Below are 18,582 nucleotides of genomic sequence, written 5' to 3' on the forward strand. Positions count from 1 at the left end.
AGTCTCTGGAAAAGCAGAGATCCCCAGTGCTGTTGCGGCTAAAGATAGGCTGCAGAGGGATAGTGAAGACCAGCAGGAGCTTTCAGGGCTGGCACCTTCCTTGTGGGAGAAGGAGCCAGACGTTTGCCTTTTCAGAAAAAGGCTCTGCCGAGAGCGAGCACCATGAGATGCTGAGTCTCTGGGAAAGCAGAGATCCCCAGTGCTGTTGTGCCTGTGGATAGGCTGCAGGGAGACGGTGAAGACCAGCAAGATCTTTCAGGTCTGGCACCTTCCTTGTGGGAGAAGGAGCCAGACGTTTGCCTTTTCAGAAAAGGTTTCTGCCGAGAACGAGCACCGTGACATGCTGAGTCTCTGGGAAAGCAGAGATCCCCAGTGCTGTTGCGGCTAAAGATAGGCTGCAGGGGGACGGTGAAGACCAGCAAGATCTTTCAGGGCTGGCACCTTCCTTGTGGGAGAAGGAGCCAGACGTTTGCCTTTTCAGAAAAAGTTTCTGCCAAGAACGAGCACCGTGACATGCTGAGTCTCTCGGAAAGCAGAGATCCCCAGTGCTGTTGCGGCTAAAGATAGGCTGCAGAGGGATAGTGAAGACCAGCAAGAGCTTTCAGGGCTGGCACCTTCCTTGTGGGAGAAGGAGCCAGATGTTTGCCTTTTCAGAAAAAGGCTCTGCCGAGAGCGAGCACCATGAGATGCTGAGTCTCTGGGAAAGCAGAGATCCCCAGTGCTGTTGAGCCTGTGGATAGGCTGCAGGGTGACGGTGAAGACCTGCAAGAGCTTTCAGGGCTGGCACCTTCCTTGTGGGAGAAGGAGCCAGACGTTTGCCTTTTCAGAAAAAGATTCTGCCGAGAACGAGCACCGTGACATGCTGAGTCTCTGGGAAAGCAGAGATCCCCAGTGCTGTTGTGCCTGTGGATAGGCTGCAGGGGGATGGTGAAGACCAGCAAGATCTTTCAGGGCTGGCACCTTCTTTGTGGGAGAAGGAGCCAGACGTTTGCCTTTTCAGAAAAGGTTTCTGCCGAGAACGAGCACCGTGACATGCTGAGTCTCTGGGAAAGCAGAGATCCCCAGTGCTGTTGTGCCTGTGGATAGGCTGCAGGGGGACGGTGAAGACCAGCAAGAGCTTTCAGGGCTGGCACCTTCCTTGTGGGAGAAGGAGCCAGACGTTTGCCTTTTCAGAAAAAGTTTCTGCCGAGAACGAGCACCGTGACATGCTGAGTCTCTGGGAAAGCAGAGATCCCCAGTGCTGTTGTGCCTGTGCATAGGCTGCAGGGGGATGGTGAAGACCAGCAAGATCTTTCAGGGCTGGCACCTTCCTTGTGGGAGAAGGTGCCAGACGTTTGCCTTTTGAGAAAAAGTTTCTGCCGAGAACGAGCACCGTGACATGCTGAGTCTCTGGGAAAGCAGAGATCCCCAGTGCTGTTGCGGCTAAAGATAGGCTGCAGAGGGATAGTGAAGACCAGCAATAGCTTTCAGGGCTGGAACCTTCCTTGTGGGAGAAGGAGCCAGACGTTTGCCTTTTCAGAAAAAGGCTCTGCCGAGAGCGAGCACCATGAGATGCTGACTCTCTGGGAAAGCAGAGATCCCCAGTGCTGTTGTGCCTGTGGATAGGCTGCAGGGGGACGGTGAAGACCAGCAAGATCTTTCAGGTCTGGCACCTTCCTTGTGGGAGAAGGAGCCAGACGTTTGCCTTTTCAGAAAAAGATTCTGCCGAGAACGAGCACCGTGACATGCTGAGTCTCTGGGAAAGCAGAGATCCCCAGTGCTGTTGCGGCTATGGATAGGCTGCAGAGGGATAGTGAAGACCAGCAAGATCTTTCAGGGCTGGCACCTTCCTTGTGGGAGAAGGAGCCAGACGTTTGCCTTTTCAGAAAAAGTTTCTGCCGAAAACGAGCACCGTGACATGCTGAGTCTCTGGGAAAGCAGAGATCCCCAGTGCTGTTGCGGCTAAAGATAGGCTGCAGAGGGATAGTGAAGACCAGCAAGAGCTTTCAGGGCTGGCACCTTCCTTGTGGGAGAAGGAGCCAGACGTTTGCCTTTTCAGAAAAAGTTTCTGCCGAGAACGAGCACCGTGACATGCTGAGTCTCTGGAAAAGCAGAGATCCCCAGTGCTGTTGCGGCTAAAGATAGGCTGCAGAGGGATAGTGAAGACCAGCAGGAGCTTTCAGGGCTGGCACCTTCCTTGTGGGAGAAGGAGCCAGACGTTTGCCTTTTCAGAAAAAGTTTCTGCTGAGAAAAAGCACCGTGACATGCTGAGTCTCTGGAAAAGCAGAGATCCCCAGTGCTGTTGTGCCTGTGGATAGGCTGCAGGGGGACGGTGAAGACCAGCAAGATCTTTCAGGGCTGGCACCTTCCTTGTGGGAGAAGGAGCCAGACGTTTGCCTTTTCAGAAAAAGGCTCTGCCGAGAGCGAGCACCATGAGATGCTGAGTCTCTGGAAAAGCAGAGCTCCCCAGTGCTGTTGTGCCTGTGGATAGGCTGCAGGGGGACGGTGAAGACCAGCAAGATCTTTCAGGTCTGGCACCTTCCTTGTGGGAGAAGGAACCAGACGTTTGCCTTTTCAGAAAAAGATTCTGCCGAGAACGAGCACCGTGACATGCTGAGTCTCTGGGAAAGCAGAGATCCCCAGTGCTGTTGTGCCTGTGGATAGGCTGCAGGGGGATGGTGAAGACCAGCAAGATCTTTCAGGGCTGGCACCTTCCTTGTGGGAGAAGGAGCCAGACGTTTGCCTTTTCAGAAAAGGTTTCTGCCGAGAACGAGCACCGTGACATGCTGAGTCTCTGGGAAAGCAGAGATCCCCAGTGCTGTTGTGCCTGTGGATAGGCTGCAGGGGGACGGTGAAGACCAGCAAGAGCTTTCAGGGCTGGCACCTTCCTTGTGGGAGAAGGAGCCACACGTTTGCCTTTTCAGAAAAAGTTTCTGCCGAGAACGAGCACCGTGACATGCTGAGTCTCTGGAAAAGCAGAGATCCCCAGTGCTGTTGCGGCTAAAGATAGGCTGCAGAGGGATAGTGAAGACCAGCAAGATCTTTCAGGTCTGGCACCTTCCTTGTGGGAGAAGGAGCCAGACGTTTGCCTTTTCAGAAAAAGATTCTGCCGAGAACGAGCACCGTGACATGCTGAGTCTCTGGGAAAGCAGAGATCCCCAGTGCTGTTGTGCCTGTGGATAGGCTGCAGGGGGATGGTGAAGACCAGCAAGATCTTTCAGGGCTGGCACCTTCTTTGTGGGAGAAGGAGCCAGACGTTTGCCTTTTCAGAAAATGTTTCTGCCGAGAACGAGCACCGTGACATGCTGAGTCTCTGGGAAAGCAGAGATCCCCAGTGCTGTTGTGCCTGTGGATAGGCTGCAGGGGGACGGTGAAGACCAGCAAGAGCTTTCAGGGCTGGCACCTTCCTTGTGGGAGAAGGAGCCAGACGTTTGCCTTTTCAGAAAAAGTTTCTGCCGAGAACGAGCACCGTGACATGCTGAGTCTCTGGGAAAGCAGAGATCCCCAGTGCTGTTGTGCCTGTGCATAGGCTGCAGGGGGATGGTGAAGACCAGCAAGATCTTTCAGGGCTGGCACCTTCCTTGTGGGAGAAGGTGCCAGACGTTTGCCTTTTGAGAAAAAGTTTCTGCCGAGAACAAGCACCGTGACATGCTGAGTCTCTGGGAAAGCAGAGATCCCCAGTGCTGTTGCGGCTAAAGATAGGCTGCAGAGGGATAGTGAAGACCAGCAATAGCTTTCAGGGCTGGAACCTTCCTTGTGGGAGAAGGAGCCAGACGTTTGCCTTTTCAGAAAAAGTTTCTGCCGAGAACGAGCACCGTGACATGCTGAGTCTCTGGAAAAGCAGAGATCCCCAGTGCTGTTGTGCCTGTGGATAGGTTGCAGGGGGACGGTGAAGACCAGCAAGAGCTTTCAGGGCTGGCACCTTCCTTGTGGGAGAAGGAGCCAGACGTTTGCCTTTTCAGAAAAAGTTTCTGCCGAGAACGAGCACCGTGACATGCTGAGTCTCTGGAAAAGCAGAGATCCCCAGTGCTGTTGCGGCTAAAGATAGGCTGCAGAGGGATAGTGAAGACCAGCAGGAGCTTTCAGGGCTGGCACCTTCCTTGTGGGAGAAGGAGCCAGACGTTTGCCTTTTCAGAAAAAGGCTCTGCCGAGAGCGAGCACCATGAGATGCTGAGTCTCTGGGAAAGCAGAGATCCCCAGTGCTGTTGTGCCTGTGGATAGGCTGCAGGGAGACGGTGAAGACCAGCAAGATCTTTCAGGTCTGGCACCTTCCTTGTGGGAGAAGGAGCCAGACGTTTGCCTTTTCAGAAAAAGGCTCTGCCGAGAACGAGCACCGTGACATGCTGAGTCTCTGGGAAAGCAGAGATCCCCAGTGCTGTTGTGCCTGTGGATAGGCTGCAGGGGGATGGTGAAGACCAGCAAGATCTTTCAGGGCTGGCACCTTCCTTGTGGGAGAAGGAGCCAGACGTTTGCCTTTTCAGAAAAAGTTTCTGCCGAGAACGAGCACCGTGACATGCTGAGTCTCTGGGAAAGCAGAGATCCCCAGTGCTGTTGCGGCTAAAGATAGGCTGCAGGGGGACGGTGAAGACCAGCAAGATCTTTCAGGGCTGGCACCTTCCTTGTGGGAGAAGGAGCCAGACGTTTGCCTTTTCAGAAAAAGTTTCTGCCAAGAACGAGCACCGTGACATGCTGAGTCTCTCGGAAAGCAGAGATCCCCAGTGCTGTTGCGGCTAAAGATAGGCTGCAGAGGGATAGTGAAGACCAGCAAGAGCTTTCAGGGCTGGCACCTTCCTTGTGGGAGAAGGAGCCAGATGTTTGCCTTTTCAGAAAAAGGCTCTGCCGAGAGCGAGCACCATGAGATGCTGAGTCTCTGGGAAAGCAGAGATCCCCAGTGCTGTTGTGCCTGTGGATAGGCTGCAGGGTGACGGTGAAGACCTGCAAGAGCTTTCAGGGCTGGCACCTTCCTTGTGGGAGAAGGAGCCAGACGTTTGCCTTTTCAGAAAAAGATTCTGCCGAGAACGAGCACCGTGACATGCTGAGTCTCTGGGAAAGCAGAGATCCCCAGTGCTGTTGTGCCTGTGGATAGGCTGCAGGGGGATGGTGAAGACCAGCAAGATCTTTCAGGGCTGGCACCTTCCTTGTGGGAGAAGGAGCCAGACGTTTGCCTTTTCAGAAAAGGTTTCTGCCGAGAATGAGCACCGTGACATGCGGAGTCTCTGGAAAAGCAGAGATCCCCAGTGCTGTTGCGGCTAAAGATAGGCTGCAGAGGGATAGTGAAGACCAGCAAGAGCTTTCAGGGCTGGCACCTTCCTTGTGGGAGAAGGAGCCAGACGTTTGCCTTTTCAGAAAAAGTTTCTGCCGAGAACGAGCACCGTGACATGCTGAGTCTCTGGGAAAGCAGAGATCCCCAGTGCTGTTGTGCCTGTGCATAGGCTGCAGGGGGATGGTGAAGACCAGCAAGATCTTTCAGGGCTGGCACCTTCCTTGTGGGAGAAGGTGCCAGACGTTTGCCTTTTGAGAAAAAGTTTCTGCCGAGAACGAGCACCGTGACATGCTGAGTCTCTGGGAAAGCAGAGATCCCCAGTGCTGTTGCGGCTAAAGATAGGCTGCAGAGGGATAGTGAAGACCAGCAAGAGCTTTCAGGGCTGGCACCTTCCTTGTGGGAGAAGGAGCCAGACGTTTGCCTTTTCAGAAAAAGTTTCTGCCGAGAACGAGCACCGTGACATGCTGAGTCTCTGGAAAAGCAGAGATCCCCAGTGCTGTTGTGCCTGTGGATAGGTTGCAGGGGGACGGTGAAGACCAGCAAGATCTTTCAGGGCTGGCACCTTCCTTGTGGGAGAAGGAGCCAGACGTTTGCCTTTTCAGAAAAAGTTTCTGCCGAGAACGAGCACCGTGACATGCTGAGTCTCTGGGAAAGCAGAGATCCCCAGTGCTGTTGTGCCTTTGGATAGGCTGCAGAGGGATAGTGAAGACCAGCAAGAGCTTTCAGGGCTGGCACCTTCCTTGTGGGAGAAGGAGCCAGACGTTTGCCTTTTCAGAAAAAGTTTCTGCCGAGAACGAGCACCGTGACATGCTGAGTCTCTGAGAAAGCAGAGATCCCCAGTGCTGTTGTGCCTGTGGATAGGCTGCAGGGGGACGGTGAAGACCAGCAAGAGCTTTCAGGGCTGGCACCTTCCTTGTGGGAGAAGGAGCCAGACGTTTGCCTTTTCAGAAAAAGTTTCTGCCGAGAACGAGCACCGTGACATGCTGAGTCTCTGGGAAAGCAGAGATCCCCAGTGCTGTTGTGCCTGTGCATAGGCTGCAGGGGGATGGTGAAGACCAGCAAGATCTTTCAGGGCTGGCACCTTCCTTGTGGGAGAAGGTGCCAGACGTTTGCCTTTTGAGAAAAAGTTTCTGCCGAGAACGAGCACCGTGACATGCTGAGTCGCTGGGAAAGCAGAGATCCCCAGTGCTGTTGCGGCTAAAGATAGGCTGCAGAGGGATAGTGAAGACCAGCAAGAGCTTTCAGGGCTGGAACCTTCCTTGTGGGAGAAGGAGCCAGACGTTTGCCTTTTCAGAAAAAGTTTCTGCCGAGAACGAGCACCGTGACATGCTGAGTCTCTGGAAAAGCAGAGATCCCCAGTGCTGTTGTGCCTGTGGATAGGTTGCAGGGGGACGGTGAAGACCAGCAAGAGCTTTCAGGGCTGGCACCTTCCTTGTGGGAGAAGGAGCCAGACGTTTGCCTTTTCAGAAAAAGTTTCTGCCGAGAACGAGCACCGTGACATGCTGAGTCTCTGGAAAAGCAGAGATCCCCAGTGCTGTTGCGGCTAAAGATAGGCTGCAGAGGGATAGTGAAGACCAGCAGGAGCTTTCAGGGCTGGCACCTTCCTTGTGGGAGAAGGAGCCAGACGTTTGCCTTTTCAGAAAAAGGCTCTGCCGAGAGCGAGCACCATGAGATGCTGAGTCTCTGGGAAAGCAGAGATCCCCAGTGCTGTTGTGCCTGTGGATAGGCTGCAGGGAGACGGTGAAGACCAGCAAGATCTTTCAGGTCTGGCACCTTCCTTGTGGGAGAAGGAGCCAGACGTTTGCCTTTTCAGAAAAGGTTTCTGCCGAGAACGAGCACCGTGACATGCTGAGTCTCTGGGAAAGCAGAGATCCCCAGTGCTGTTGCGGCTAAAGATAGGCTGCAGGGGGACGGTGAAGACCAGCAAGATCTTTCAGGGCTGGCACCTTCCTTGTGGGAGAAGGAGCCAGACGTTTGCCTTTTCAGAAAAAGTTTCTGCCAAGAACGAGCACCGTGACATGCTGAGTCTCTCGGAAAGCAGAGATCCCCAGTGCTGTTGCGGCTAAAGATAGGCTGCAGAGGGATAGTGAAGACCAGCAAGAGCTTTCAGGGCTGGCACCTTCCTTGTGGGAGAAGGAGCCAGATGTTTGCCTTTTCAGAAAAAGGCTCTGCCGAGAGCGAGCACCATGAGATGCTGAGTCTCTGGGAAAGCAGAGATCCCCAGTGCTGTTGTGCCTGTGGATAGGCTGCAGGGTGACGGTGAAGACCAGCAAGAGCTTTCAGGGCTGGCACCTTCCTTGTGGGAGAAGGAGCCAGACGTTTGCCTTTTCAGAAAAAGATTCTGCCGAGAACGAGCACCGTGACATGCTGAGTCTCTGGGAAAGCAGAGATCCCCAGTGCTGTTGTGCCTGTGGATAGGCTGCAGGGGGATGGTGAAGACCAGCAAGATCTTTCAGGGCTGGCACCTTCCTTGTGGGAGAAGGAGCCAGACGTTTGCCTTTTCAGAAAAGGTTTCTGCCGAGAATGAGCACCGTGACATGCGGAGTCTCTGGAAAAGCAGAGATCCCCAGTGCTGTTGCGGCTAAAGATAGGCTGCAGAGGGATAGTGAAGACCAGCAAGAGCTTTCAGGGCTGGCACCTTCCTTGTGGGAGAAGGAGCCAGACGTTTGCCTTTTCAGAAAAAGTTTCTGCCGAGAACGAGCACCGTGACATGCTGAGTCTCTGGGAAAGCAGAGATCCCCAGTGCTGTTGTGCCTGTGCATAGGCTGCAGGGGGATGGTGAAGACCAGCAAGATCTTTCAGGGCTGGCACCTTCCTTGTGGGAGAAGGTGCCAGACGTTTGCCTTTTGAGAAAAAGTTTCTGCCGAGAACGAGCACCGTGACATGCTGAGTCTCTGGGAAAGCAGAGATCCCCAGTGCTGTTGCGGCTAAAGATAGGCTGCAGAGGGATAGTGAAGACCAGCAAGAGCTTTCAGGGCTGGCACCTTCCTTGTGGGAGAAGGAGCCAGACGTTTGCCTTTTCAGAAAAAGTTTCTGCCGAGAACGAGCACCGTGACATGCTGAGTCTCTGGAAAAGCAGAGATCCCCAGTGCTGTTGTGCCTGTGGATAGGTTGCAGGGGGACGGTGAAGACCAGCAAGATCTTTCAGGGCTGGCACCTTCCTTGTGGGAGAAGGAGCCAGACGTTTGCCTTTTCAGAAAAAGTTTCTGCCGAGAACGAGCACCGTGACATGCTGAGTCTCTGGGAAAGCAGAGATCCCCAGTGCTGTTGTGCCTTTGGATAGGCTGCAGAGGGATAGTGAAGACCAGCAAGAGCTTTCAGGGCTGGCACCTTCCTTGTGGGAGAAGGAGCCAGACGTTTGCCTTTTCAGAAAAAGTTTCTGCCGAGAACGAGCACCGTGACATGCTGAGTCTCTGAGAAAGCAGAGATCCCCAGTGCTGTTGTGCCTGTGGATAGGCTGCAGGGGGACGGTGAAGACCAGCAAGATCTTTCAGGGCTGGCACCTTCCTTGTGGGAGAAGGAGCCAGACGTTTGCCTTTTCAGAAAAAGGCTCTGCCGAGAGCGAGCACCATGAGATGCTGAGTCTCTGGGAAAGCAGAGATCCCCAGTGCTGTTGTGCCTGTGGATAGGCTGCAGGGGGACGGTGAAGACCAGCAAGATCTTTCAGGGCTGGCACCTTCCTTGTGGGAGAAGGAGCCAGACGTTTGCCTTTTCAGAAAAAGTATCTGCCGAGAACGAGCACCGTGACATGCTGAGTCTCTGGGAAAGCAGAGATCCCCAGTGCTGTTGCGGCTAAAGATAGGCTGCAGAGGGATAGTGAAGACCAGCAGGAGCTTTCAGGGCTGGCACCTTCCTTGTGGGAGAAGGAGCCAGACGTTTGCCTTTTCAGAAAAAGGCTCTGCCGAGAGCGAGCACCATGAGATGCTGAGTCTCTGGGAAAGCAGAGATCCCCAGTGCTGTTGTGCCTGTGGATAGGCTGCAGGGAGACGGTGAAGACCAGCAAGATCTTTCAGGTCTGGTACCTTCCTTGTGGGAGAAGGAGCCAGACGTTTGCCTTTTCAGAAAAAGGCTCTGCCGAGAACGAGCACCGTGACATGCTGAGTCTCTGGGAAAGCAGAGATCCCCAGTGCTGTTGTGCCTGTGGATAGGATGCAGGGGGATGGTGAAGACCAGCAAGAGCTTTCAGGGCTGGCACCTTCCTTGTGGGAGAAGGAGCCAGACGTTTGCCTTTTCAGAAAAGGTTTCTGCCGAGAACGAGCACCGTGACATGCTGAGTCTCTGGGAAAGCAGAGATCCCCAGTGCTGTTGCGGCTAATGATAGGCTGCAGGGGGACGGTGAAGACCAGCAAGATCTTTCAGGGCTGGCACCTTCCTTGTGGGAGAAGGAGCCAGATGTTTGCCTTTTCAGAAAAAGGCTCTGCCGAGAGCAAGCACCATGAGATGCTGAGTCTCTGGGAAAGCAGAGATCCCCAGTGCTGTTGTGCCTGTGGATAGGCTGCAGCGGGACGGTGAAGACCTGCAAGAGCTTTCAGGGCTGGCACCTTCCTTGTGGGAGAAGGAGCCAGACGTTTGCCTTTTCAGAAAAAGTTTCTGCCGAGATCGAGCACCGTGACATGCTGAGTCTCTGGGAAAGCAGAGATCCCCAGTGCTGTTGCGGCTAAAGATAGGCTGCAGAGGGATAGTGAAGACCAGCAGGAGCTTTCAGGGCTGGCACCTTCCTTGTGGGAGAAGGAGCCAGACGTTTGCCTTTTCAGAAAAAGTTTCTGCCGAGAACGAGCACCGTGACATGCTGAGTCTCTGGAAAAGCAGAGATCCCCAGTGCTGTTGCGGCTAAAGATAGGCTGCAGAGGGATAGTGAAGACCAGCAGGAGCTTTCAGGGCTGGCACCTTCCTTGTGGGAGAAGGAGCCAGACGTTTGCCTTTTCAGAAAAAGGCTCTGCCGAGAGCGAGCACCATGAGATGCTGAGTCTCTGGGAAAGCAGAGATCCCCAGTGCTGTTGTGCCTGTGGATAGGCTGCAGGGAGACGGTGAAGACCAGCAAGATCTTTCAGGTCTGGCACCTTCCTTGTGGGAGAAGGAGCCAGACGTTTGCCTTTTCAGAAAAGGTTTCTGCCGAGAACGAGCACCGTGACATGCTGAGTCTCTGGGAAAGCAGAGATCCCCAGTGCTGTTGCGGCTAAAGATAGGCTGCAGGGGGACGGTGAAGACCAGCAAGATCTTTCAGGGCTGGCACCTTCCTTGTGGGAGAAGGAGCCAGACGTTTGCCTTTTCAGAAAAAGTTTCTGCCAAGAACGAGCACCGTGACATGCTGAGTCTCTCGGAAAGCAGAGATCCCCAGTGCTGTTGCGGCTAAAGATAGGCTGCAGAGGGATAGTGAAGACCAGCAAGAGCTTTCAGGGCTGGCACCTTCCTTGTGGGAGAAGGAGCCAGATGTTTGCCTTTTCAGAAAAAGGCTCTGCCGAGAGCGAGCACCATGAGATGCTGAGTCTCTGGGAAAGCAGAGATCCCCAGTGCTGTTGTGCCTGTGGATAGGCTGCAGGGTGACGGTGAAGACCTGCAAGAGCTTTCAGGGCTGGCACCTTCCTTGTGGGAGAAGGAGCCAGACGTTTGCCTTTTCAGAAAAAGATTCTGCCGAGAACGAGCACCGTGACATGCTGAGTCTCTGGGAAAGCAGAGATCCCCAGTGCTGTTGTGCCTGTGGATAGGCTGCAGGGGGATGGTGAAGACCAGCAAGATCTTTCAGGGCTGGCACCTTCCTTGTGGGAGAAGGAGCCAGACGTTTGCCTTTTCAGAAAAGGTTTCTGCCGAGAATGAGCACCGTGACATGCGGAGTCTCTGGAAAAGCAGAGATCCCCAGTGCTGTTGCGGCTAAAGATAGGCTGCAGAGGGATAGTGAAGACCAGCAAGAGCTTTCAGGGCTGGCACCTTCCTTGTGGGAGAAGGAGCCAGACGTTTGCCTTTTCAGAAAAAGTTTCTGCCGAGAACGAGCACCGTGACATGCTGAGTCTCTGGGAAAGCAGAGATCCCCAGTGCTGTTGTGCCTGTGCATAGGCTGCAGGGGGATGGTGAAGACCAGCAAGATCTTTCAGGGCTGGCACCTTCCTTGTGGGAGAAGGAGCCAGACGTTTGCCTTTTGAGAAAAAGTTTCTGCCGAGAACGAGCACCGTGACATGCTGAGTCTCTGGGAAAGCAGAGATCCCCAGTGCTGTTGCGGCTAAAGATAGGCTGCAGAGGGATAGTGAAGACCAGCAAGAGCTTTCAGGGCTGGCACCTTCCTTGTGGGAGAAGGAGCCAGACGTTTGCCTTTTCAGAAAAAGTTTCTGCCGAGAACGAGCACCGTGACATGCTGAGTCTCTGGAAAAGCAGAGATCCCCAGTGCTGTTGTGCCTGTGGATAGGTTGCAGGGGGACGGTGAAGACCAGCAAGATCTTTCAGGGCTGGCACCTTCCTTGTGGGAGAAGGAGCCAGACGTTTGCCTTTTCAGAAAAAGATTCTGCCGAGAACGAGCACCGTGACATGCTGAGTCTCTGGGAAAGCAGAGATCCCCAGTGCTGTTGTGCCTTTTGATAGGCTGCAGAGGGATAGTGAAGACCAGCAAGAGCTTTCAGGGCTGGCACCTTCCTTGTGGGAGAAGGAGCCAGACGTTTGCCTTTTCAGAAAAAGTTTCTGCCGAGAACGAGCACCGTGACATGCTGAGTCTCTGAGAAAGCAGAGATCCCCAGTGCTGTTGTGCCTGTGGATAGGCTGCAGGGGGACGGTGAAGACCAGCAAGATCTTTCAGGGCTGGCACCTTCCTTGTGGGAGAAGGAGCCAGACGTTTGCCTTTTCAGAAAAAGGCTCTGCCGAGAGCGAGCACCATGAGATGCTGAGTCTCTGGGAAAGCAGAGATCCCCAGTGCTGTTGTGCCTGTGGATAGGCTGCAGGGGGACGGTGAAGACCAGCAAGATCTTTCAGGGCTGGCACCTTCCTTGTGGGAGAAGGAGCCAGACGTTTGCCTTTTCAGAAAAAGTATCTGCCGAGAACGAGCACCGTGACATGCTGAGTCTCTGGGAAAGCAGAGATCCCCAGTGCTGTTGCGGCTAAAGATAGGCTGCAGAGGGATAGTGAAGACCAGCAGGAGCTTTCAGGGCTGGCACCTTCCTTGTGGGAGAAGGAGCCAGACGTTTGCCTTTTCAGAAAAAGGCTCTGCCGAGAGCGAGCACCATGAGATGCTGAGTCTCTGGGAAAGCAGAGATCCCCAGTGCTGTTGTGCCTGTGGATAGGCTGCAGGGAGACGGTGAAGACCAGCAAGATCTTTCAGGTCTGGTACCTTCCTTGTGGGAGAAGGAGCCAGACGTTTGCCTTTTCAGAAAAAGGCTCTGCCGAGAACGAGCACCGTGACATGCTGAGTCTCTGGGAAAGCAGAGATCCCCAGTGCTGTTGTGCCTGTGGATAGGATGCAGGGGGATGGTGAAGACCAGCAAGAGCTTTCAGGGCTGGCACCTTCCTTGTGGGAGAAGGAGCCAGACGTTTGCCTTTTCAGAAAAAGTTTCTGCCGAGAACGAGCACCGTGACATGCTGAGTCTCTGGGAAAGCAGAGATCCCCAGTGCTGTTGCGGCTAATGATAGGCTGCAGGGGGACGGTGAAGACCAGCAAGATCTTTCAGGGCTGGCACCTTCCTTGTGGGAGAAGGAGCCAGATGTTTGCCTTTTCAGAAAAAGGCTCTGCCGAGAGCAAGCACCATGAGATGCTGAGTCTCTGGGAAAGCAGAGATCCCCAGTGCTGTTGTGCCTGTGGATAGGCTGCAGCGGGACGGTGAAGACCTGCAAGAGCTTTCAGGGCTGGCACCTTCCTTGTGGGAGAAGGAGCCAGACGTTTGCCTTTTCAGAAAAAGTTTCTGCCGAGATCGAGCACCGTGACATGCTGAGTCTCTGGGAAAGCAGAGATCCCCAGTGCTGTTGCGGCTAAAGATAGGCTGCAGAGGGATAGTGAAGACCAGCAGGAGCTTTCAGGGCTGGCACCTTCCTTGTGGGAGAAGGAGCCAGACGTTTGCCTTTTCAGAAAAAGATTCTGCCGAGAACGAGCACCGTGACATGCTGAGTCTCTGGGAAAGCAGAGATCCCCAGTGCTGTTGTGCCTGTGGATAGGCTGCAGGGGGATGGTGAAGACCAGCAAGATCTTTCAGGGCTGGCACCTTCCTTGTGGGAGAAGGAGCCAGACGTTTGCCTTTTCAGAAAAAGTTTCTGCCGAGAACGAGCACCGTGACATGCGGAGTCTCTGGAAAAGCAGAGATCCCCAGTGCTGTTGCGGCTAAAGATAGGCTGCAGAGGGATAGTGAAGACCTGCAAGAGCTTTCAGGGCTGGCACCTTCCTTGTGGGAGAAGGAGCCAGACGTTTGCCTTTTCAGAAAAAGTTTCTGCCGAGAACGAGCACCGTGACATGCTGAGTCTCTGGGAAAGCAGAGATCCCCAGTGCTGTTGTGCCTGTGCATAGGCTGCAGGGGGATGGTGAAGACCAGCAAGATCTTTCAGGGCTGGCACCTTCCTTGTGGGAGAAGGTGCCAGACGTTTGCCTTTTGAGAAAAAGTTTCTGCCGAGAACGAGCACCGTGACATGCTGAGTCTCTGGGAAAGCAGAGATCCCCAGTGCTGTTGCGGCTAAAGATAGGCTGCAGAGGGATAGTGAAGACCTGCAAGACCTTTCAGGGCTGGCACCTTCCTTGTGGAAGATGGAGCCAGACGTTTGCCTCTTCAGAAAAACGCTCTGCCGTAAGCGAGCACCATACGATGCTGAATCTCTGGGAAAGCAGAGATCCCCAGTGCTGTTGCGGCTATAGATAGGCTGCAGAGGGATAGTGAAGACCAGCACGAGCTTTCAGGGCTGGCAGCTTCCTTGTGGGAGAAGGAGCCAGACGTTTGCCTTTTCAGAAAAAGTTTCTGCCGAGAACGAGCACCGTGACATGCTGAGTCGCTGGGAAAGCAGAGATCCCCAGTGCTGTTGTGCCTGTGGATAGGCTGCAGAGGGATAGTGAAGACCAGCAAGATCTTTCAGGGCTGGCACCTTCCTTGTGGGAGAAGGAGCCAGACGTTTGCCTTTTCAGAAAAATTTTCTGCCGAGAACGAGCACCGTGACATGCTGAGTGTCTGGGAAAGCAGAGATCCCCAGTGCTGTTGCGGCTAAAGATAGGCTGCAGAGGGATAGTGAAGACCAGCAAGAGCTTTCAGGGCTGGCACCTTCCTTGTGGGAGAAGGAGCCAGACGTTTGCCTTTTCAGAAAAAGTTTCTGCCGAGAACGAGCACCGTGACATGCTGAGTGTCTGGAAAGCAGAGATCCCCAGTGCTGTTGTGCCTGTGGATAGGCTGCAGGGGGACGGTGAAGACCAGCAAGATCTTTCAGGGCTGGCACCTCCCTTGTGGGAGAAGGAGCCAGACGTTTGCCTTTTCAGAAAAAGTTTCTGCCGAGAACGAGCACCGTGACATGCTGAGTCTCTGGGAAAGCAGAGATCCCCAGTGCTGTTGTGCCTTTGGATAGGCTGCAGGGGGACGGTGAAGACCACCAAGATCTTTCAGGGCTGGCACCTTCCTTGTGGGAGAAGGAGCCAGACGTTTGCCTTTTCAGAAAAAGTTTCTGCCGAGAACAAGCACCGTGACATGCTGAGTCTCTGGGAAAGCAGAGATCCCCAGTGCTGTTGCGGCTAAAGATAGGCTGCAGAGGGATAGTGAAGACCAGCAAGATCTTTCAGGGCTGGCACCTTCCTTGTGGGAGAAGGAGCCAGACATTCGCCTTTTCAGAAACAGTTTCTGCCGAGAACGAGCACCGTGACATGCTGAGTCTCTGGGAAAGCAGAGATCCCCAGAGCTGTTGCGGCTAAAGATAGGCTGCAGGGGGACGGTGAAGACCAGCAAGAGCTTTCAGGGCTGGCACCTTCCTTGTGGGAGAAGGAGCCGTAAGTTTGTCTTTTCAGAAAAAGTTTCTGCCGAGAACGAGCACCGTGACATGCTGAGTCTCTGGGAAAGCAGAGATCCCCAGTGCTGTTGCGGCTAAAGATAGGCTGCAGAGGGATAGTGAAGACCTGCAAGACCTTTCAGGGCTGGCACCTTCCTTGTGGAAGATGGAGCCAGACGTTTGCCTCTTCAGAAAAACGCTCTGCCGTAAGCGAGCACCATACGATGCTGAATCTCTGGGAAAGCAGAGATCCCCAGTGCTGTTGCGGCTATAGATAGGCTGCAGAGGGATAGTGAAGACCAGCACGAGCTTTCAGGGCTGGCAGCTTCCTTGTGGGAGAAGGAGCCAGACGTTTGCCTTTTCAGAAAAAGTTTCTGCCGAGAACGAGCACCGTGACATGCTGAGTCGCTGGGAAAGCAGAGATCCCCAGTGCTGTTGTGCCTGTGGATAGGCTGCAGAGGGATAGTGAAGACCAGCAAGATCTTTCAGGGCTGGCACCTTCCTTGTGGGAGAAGGAGCCAGACGTTTGCCTTTTCAGAAAAATTTTCTGCCGAGAACGAGCACCGTGACATGCTGAGTGTCTGGGAAAGCACAGATCCCCAGTGCTGTTGTGCCTGTGGATAGGCTGCAGGGGGACGCTGAAGACCAGCAAGATCTTTCAGGGCTGGCACCTTCCTTGTGGGAGAAGGAGCCAGACGTTTGCCTTTTCAGAAAAAGTTTCTGCCGAGAACGAGCACCGTGACATGCTGAGTCTCTGGGACAGCAGAGATCCCCAGTGCTGTTGCGGCTAAAGATAGGCTGCAGAGGGATAGTGAAGACCAGCAAGAGCTTTCAGGGCTGGCACCTTCCTTGTGGGAGAAGGAGCCAGACCTTTGCCTTTTCAGAAAAAGTTTCTGCCGAGAACGAGCACCGTGACATGCTGAGTCTCTGGGAAAGCAGAGATCCCCAGTGCTGTTGTGCCTGTGGATAGGCTGCAGGGGGACGGTGAAGACCTGCAAGAGCTTTCAGGGCTGGCACCTTCCTTGTGGGAGGAGGAGCCAGACGTTTGCCTTTTCAGAAAAAGTTTCTGCCGAGAACAAGCACCGTGACATGCTGAGTGTCTGGGAAAGCAGAGATCCCCAGTGCTGTTGTGCCTGTGGATAGGCTGCAGGGGGACGGTGAAGACCTGCAAGAGCTTTCAGGGCTGGCACCTTCCTTGTGGGAGAAGGAGCCAGACGTTTGCCTTTTCAGAAAAAGTTTCTGCCGAGAACGAGCACCGTGACATGCTGAGTCTCTGGGAAAGCGGAGATCCCCAGTGCTGTTGTGCCTTTGGATAGGCTGCAGGGGGACGGTGAAGACCACCAAGATCTTTCAGGGCTGGCACTTTCCTTGTGGGAGAAGGAGCCAGACGTTTGCCTTTTCAGAAAAAGTTTCTGCCAAGAACGAGCACCGTGACATGCTGAGTCTCTGGGAAAGCAGAGATCCCCAGTGCTGTTGCGGCTAAAGATAGGCTGCAGAGGGATAGTGAAGACCAGCAAGATCTTTCAGGGCTGGCACCTTCCTTGTGGGAGAAGGAGCCAGACATTTGCCTTTTCAGAAAAAGTTTCTGCCGAGTACGAGCACCGTGACATGCTGAGTCTCTGGGAAAGCAGAGATCCCCAGTGCTGTTGTGCCTGTGGATAGGCTGCAGGGGGATGGTGAAGACCAGCAAGATCTTTCAGGGCTGGCACCTTCCTTGTGGGAGAAGGAGCCAGACGTTTGCCTTTTCAGAAAAGGTTTCTGCCGAGAACGAGCACCGTGACATGCTGAGTCTCTGGGAAAGCAGAGATCCCCAGTGCTGTTGTGCCTGTGGATAGGCTGCAGGGGGACGGTGAAGACCAGCAAGTTCTTTCAGGGCTGGCACCTTCCTTGTGGGAGAAGGAGCCAGACGTTTGCCTTTTCAGAAAAAGTTTCTGACGAGATCGAGCACCGTGACATGCTGAGTCTCTGGGAAAGCAGAGATCCCCAGTGCTGTTGTGCCTGTGGATAGGCTGCAGGGGGATGGTGAAGACCAGCAAGATCTTTCAGGGCTGGCACCTTCCTTGTGGGAGAAGGAGCCAGACGTTTGCCTTTTCAGAAAAAGTTTCTGCCGAGAACGAGCACCGTGACATGCTGAGTCTCTGGAAAAGCAGAGATCCCCAGTGCTGTTGCGGCTAAAGATAGGCTGCAGAGGGATAGTGAAGACCAGCAAGAGCTTTCAGGGCTGGCACCTTCCTTGTGGGAGAAGGAGCCAGACGTTTGCCTTTTCAGAAAAAGTTTCTGCCGAGAACGAGCACCGTGACATGCTGAGTCTCTGGGAAAGCAGAGATCCCCAGTGCTGTTGTGCCTGTGCATAGGCTGCAGGGGGATGGTGAAGACCAGCAAGATCTTTCAGGCCTGGCACCTTCCTTGTGGGAGAAGGTGCCAGACATTTGCCTTTTCAGAAAAAGTTTCTGCCGAGAACGAGCACCGTGACATGCTGAGTCTCTGGGAAAGCAGAGATCCCCAGTGCTGTTGCGGCTAAAGATAGGCTGCAGAGGGATAGTGAAGACCAGCAAGAGCTTTCAGGGCTGGCACCTTCCTTGTGGGAGAAGGAGCCAGACGTTTGCCTTTTCAGAAAAAGTTTCTGCCGAGAACGAGCACCGTGACATGCTGAGTCTCTGGAAAAGCAGAGATCCCCAGTGCTGTTGTGCCTGTGGATAGGTTGCAGGGGGACGGTGAAGACCAGCAGGAGCTTTCAGGGCTGGCACCTTCCTTGTGGGAGAAGGAGCCAGACGTTTGCCTTTTTAGAAAAAGTTTCTGCCGAGAAAAAGCACCGTGACATGCTGAGTCTCTGGGAAAGCAGAGATCCCCAGTGCTGTTGTGCCTGTGGATAGGCTGCAGGGGGACGGTGAAGACCAGCAAGAGCTTTCAGGGCTGGCACCTTCCTTGTGGGAGAAGGAGCCAGACGTTTGCCTTTTCAGAAAAAGGCTCTGCCGAGAGCGAGCACCATGAGATGCTGAGTCTCTGGGAAAGCAGAGATCCCCAGTGCTGTTGTGCCTGTGGATAGGCTGCAGGGGGACGGTGAAGACCTGCAAGAGCTTTCAGGGCTGGCACCTTCCTTGTGGGAGAAGGAGCCAGACGTTTGCCTTTTCAGAAAAAGTTTCTGCCGAGATCGAGCACCGTGACATGCTGAGTCTCTGGGAAAGCAGAGATCCCCAGTGCTGTTGCGGCTAAAGATAGGCTGCAGAGGGATAGTGAAGACCAGCAGGAGCTTTCAGGGCTGGCACCTTCCTTGTGGGAGAAGGAGCCAGACGTTTGCCTTTTCAGAAAAATTTTCTGCCGAGAACGAGCACCGTGACATGCTGAGTCTCTGGGAAAGCAGAGATCCCCAGTGCTGTTGTGCCTGTGGATAGGCTGCAGGGGGATGGTGAAGACCA

The sequence above is a fragment of the Accipiter gentilis genome, unplaced genomic scaffold (genome assembly GCF_929443795.1).
Source record: "Accipiter gentilis unplaced genomic scaffold, bAccGen1.1, whole genome shotgun sequence".
NCBI classification, from domain to species: Eukaryota; Metazoa; Chordata; class Aves; order Accipitriformes; family Accipitridae; genus Astur; species Astur gentilis.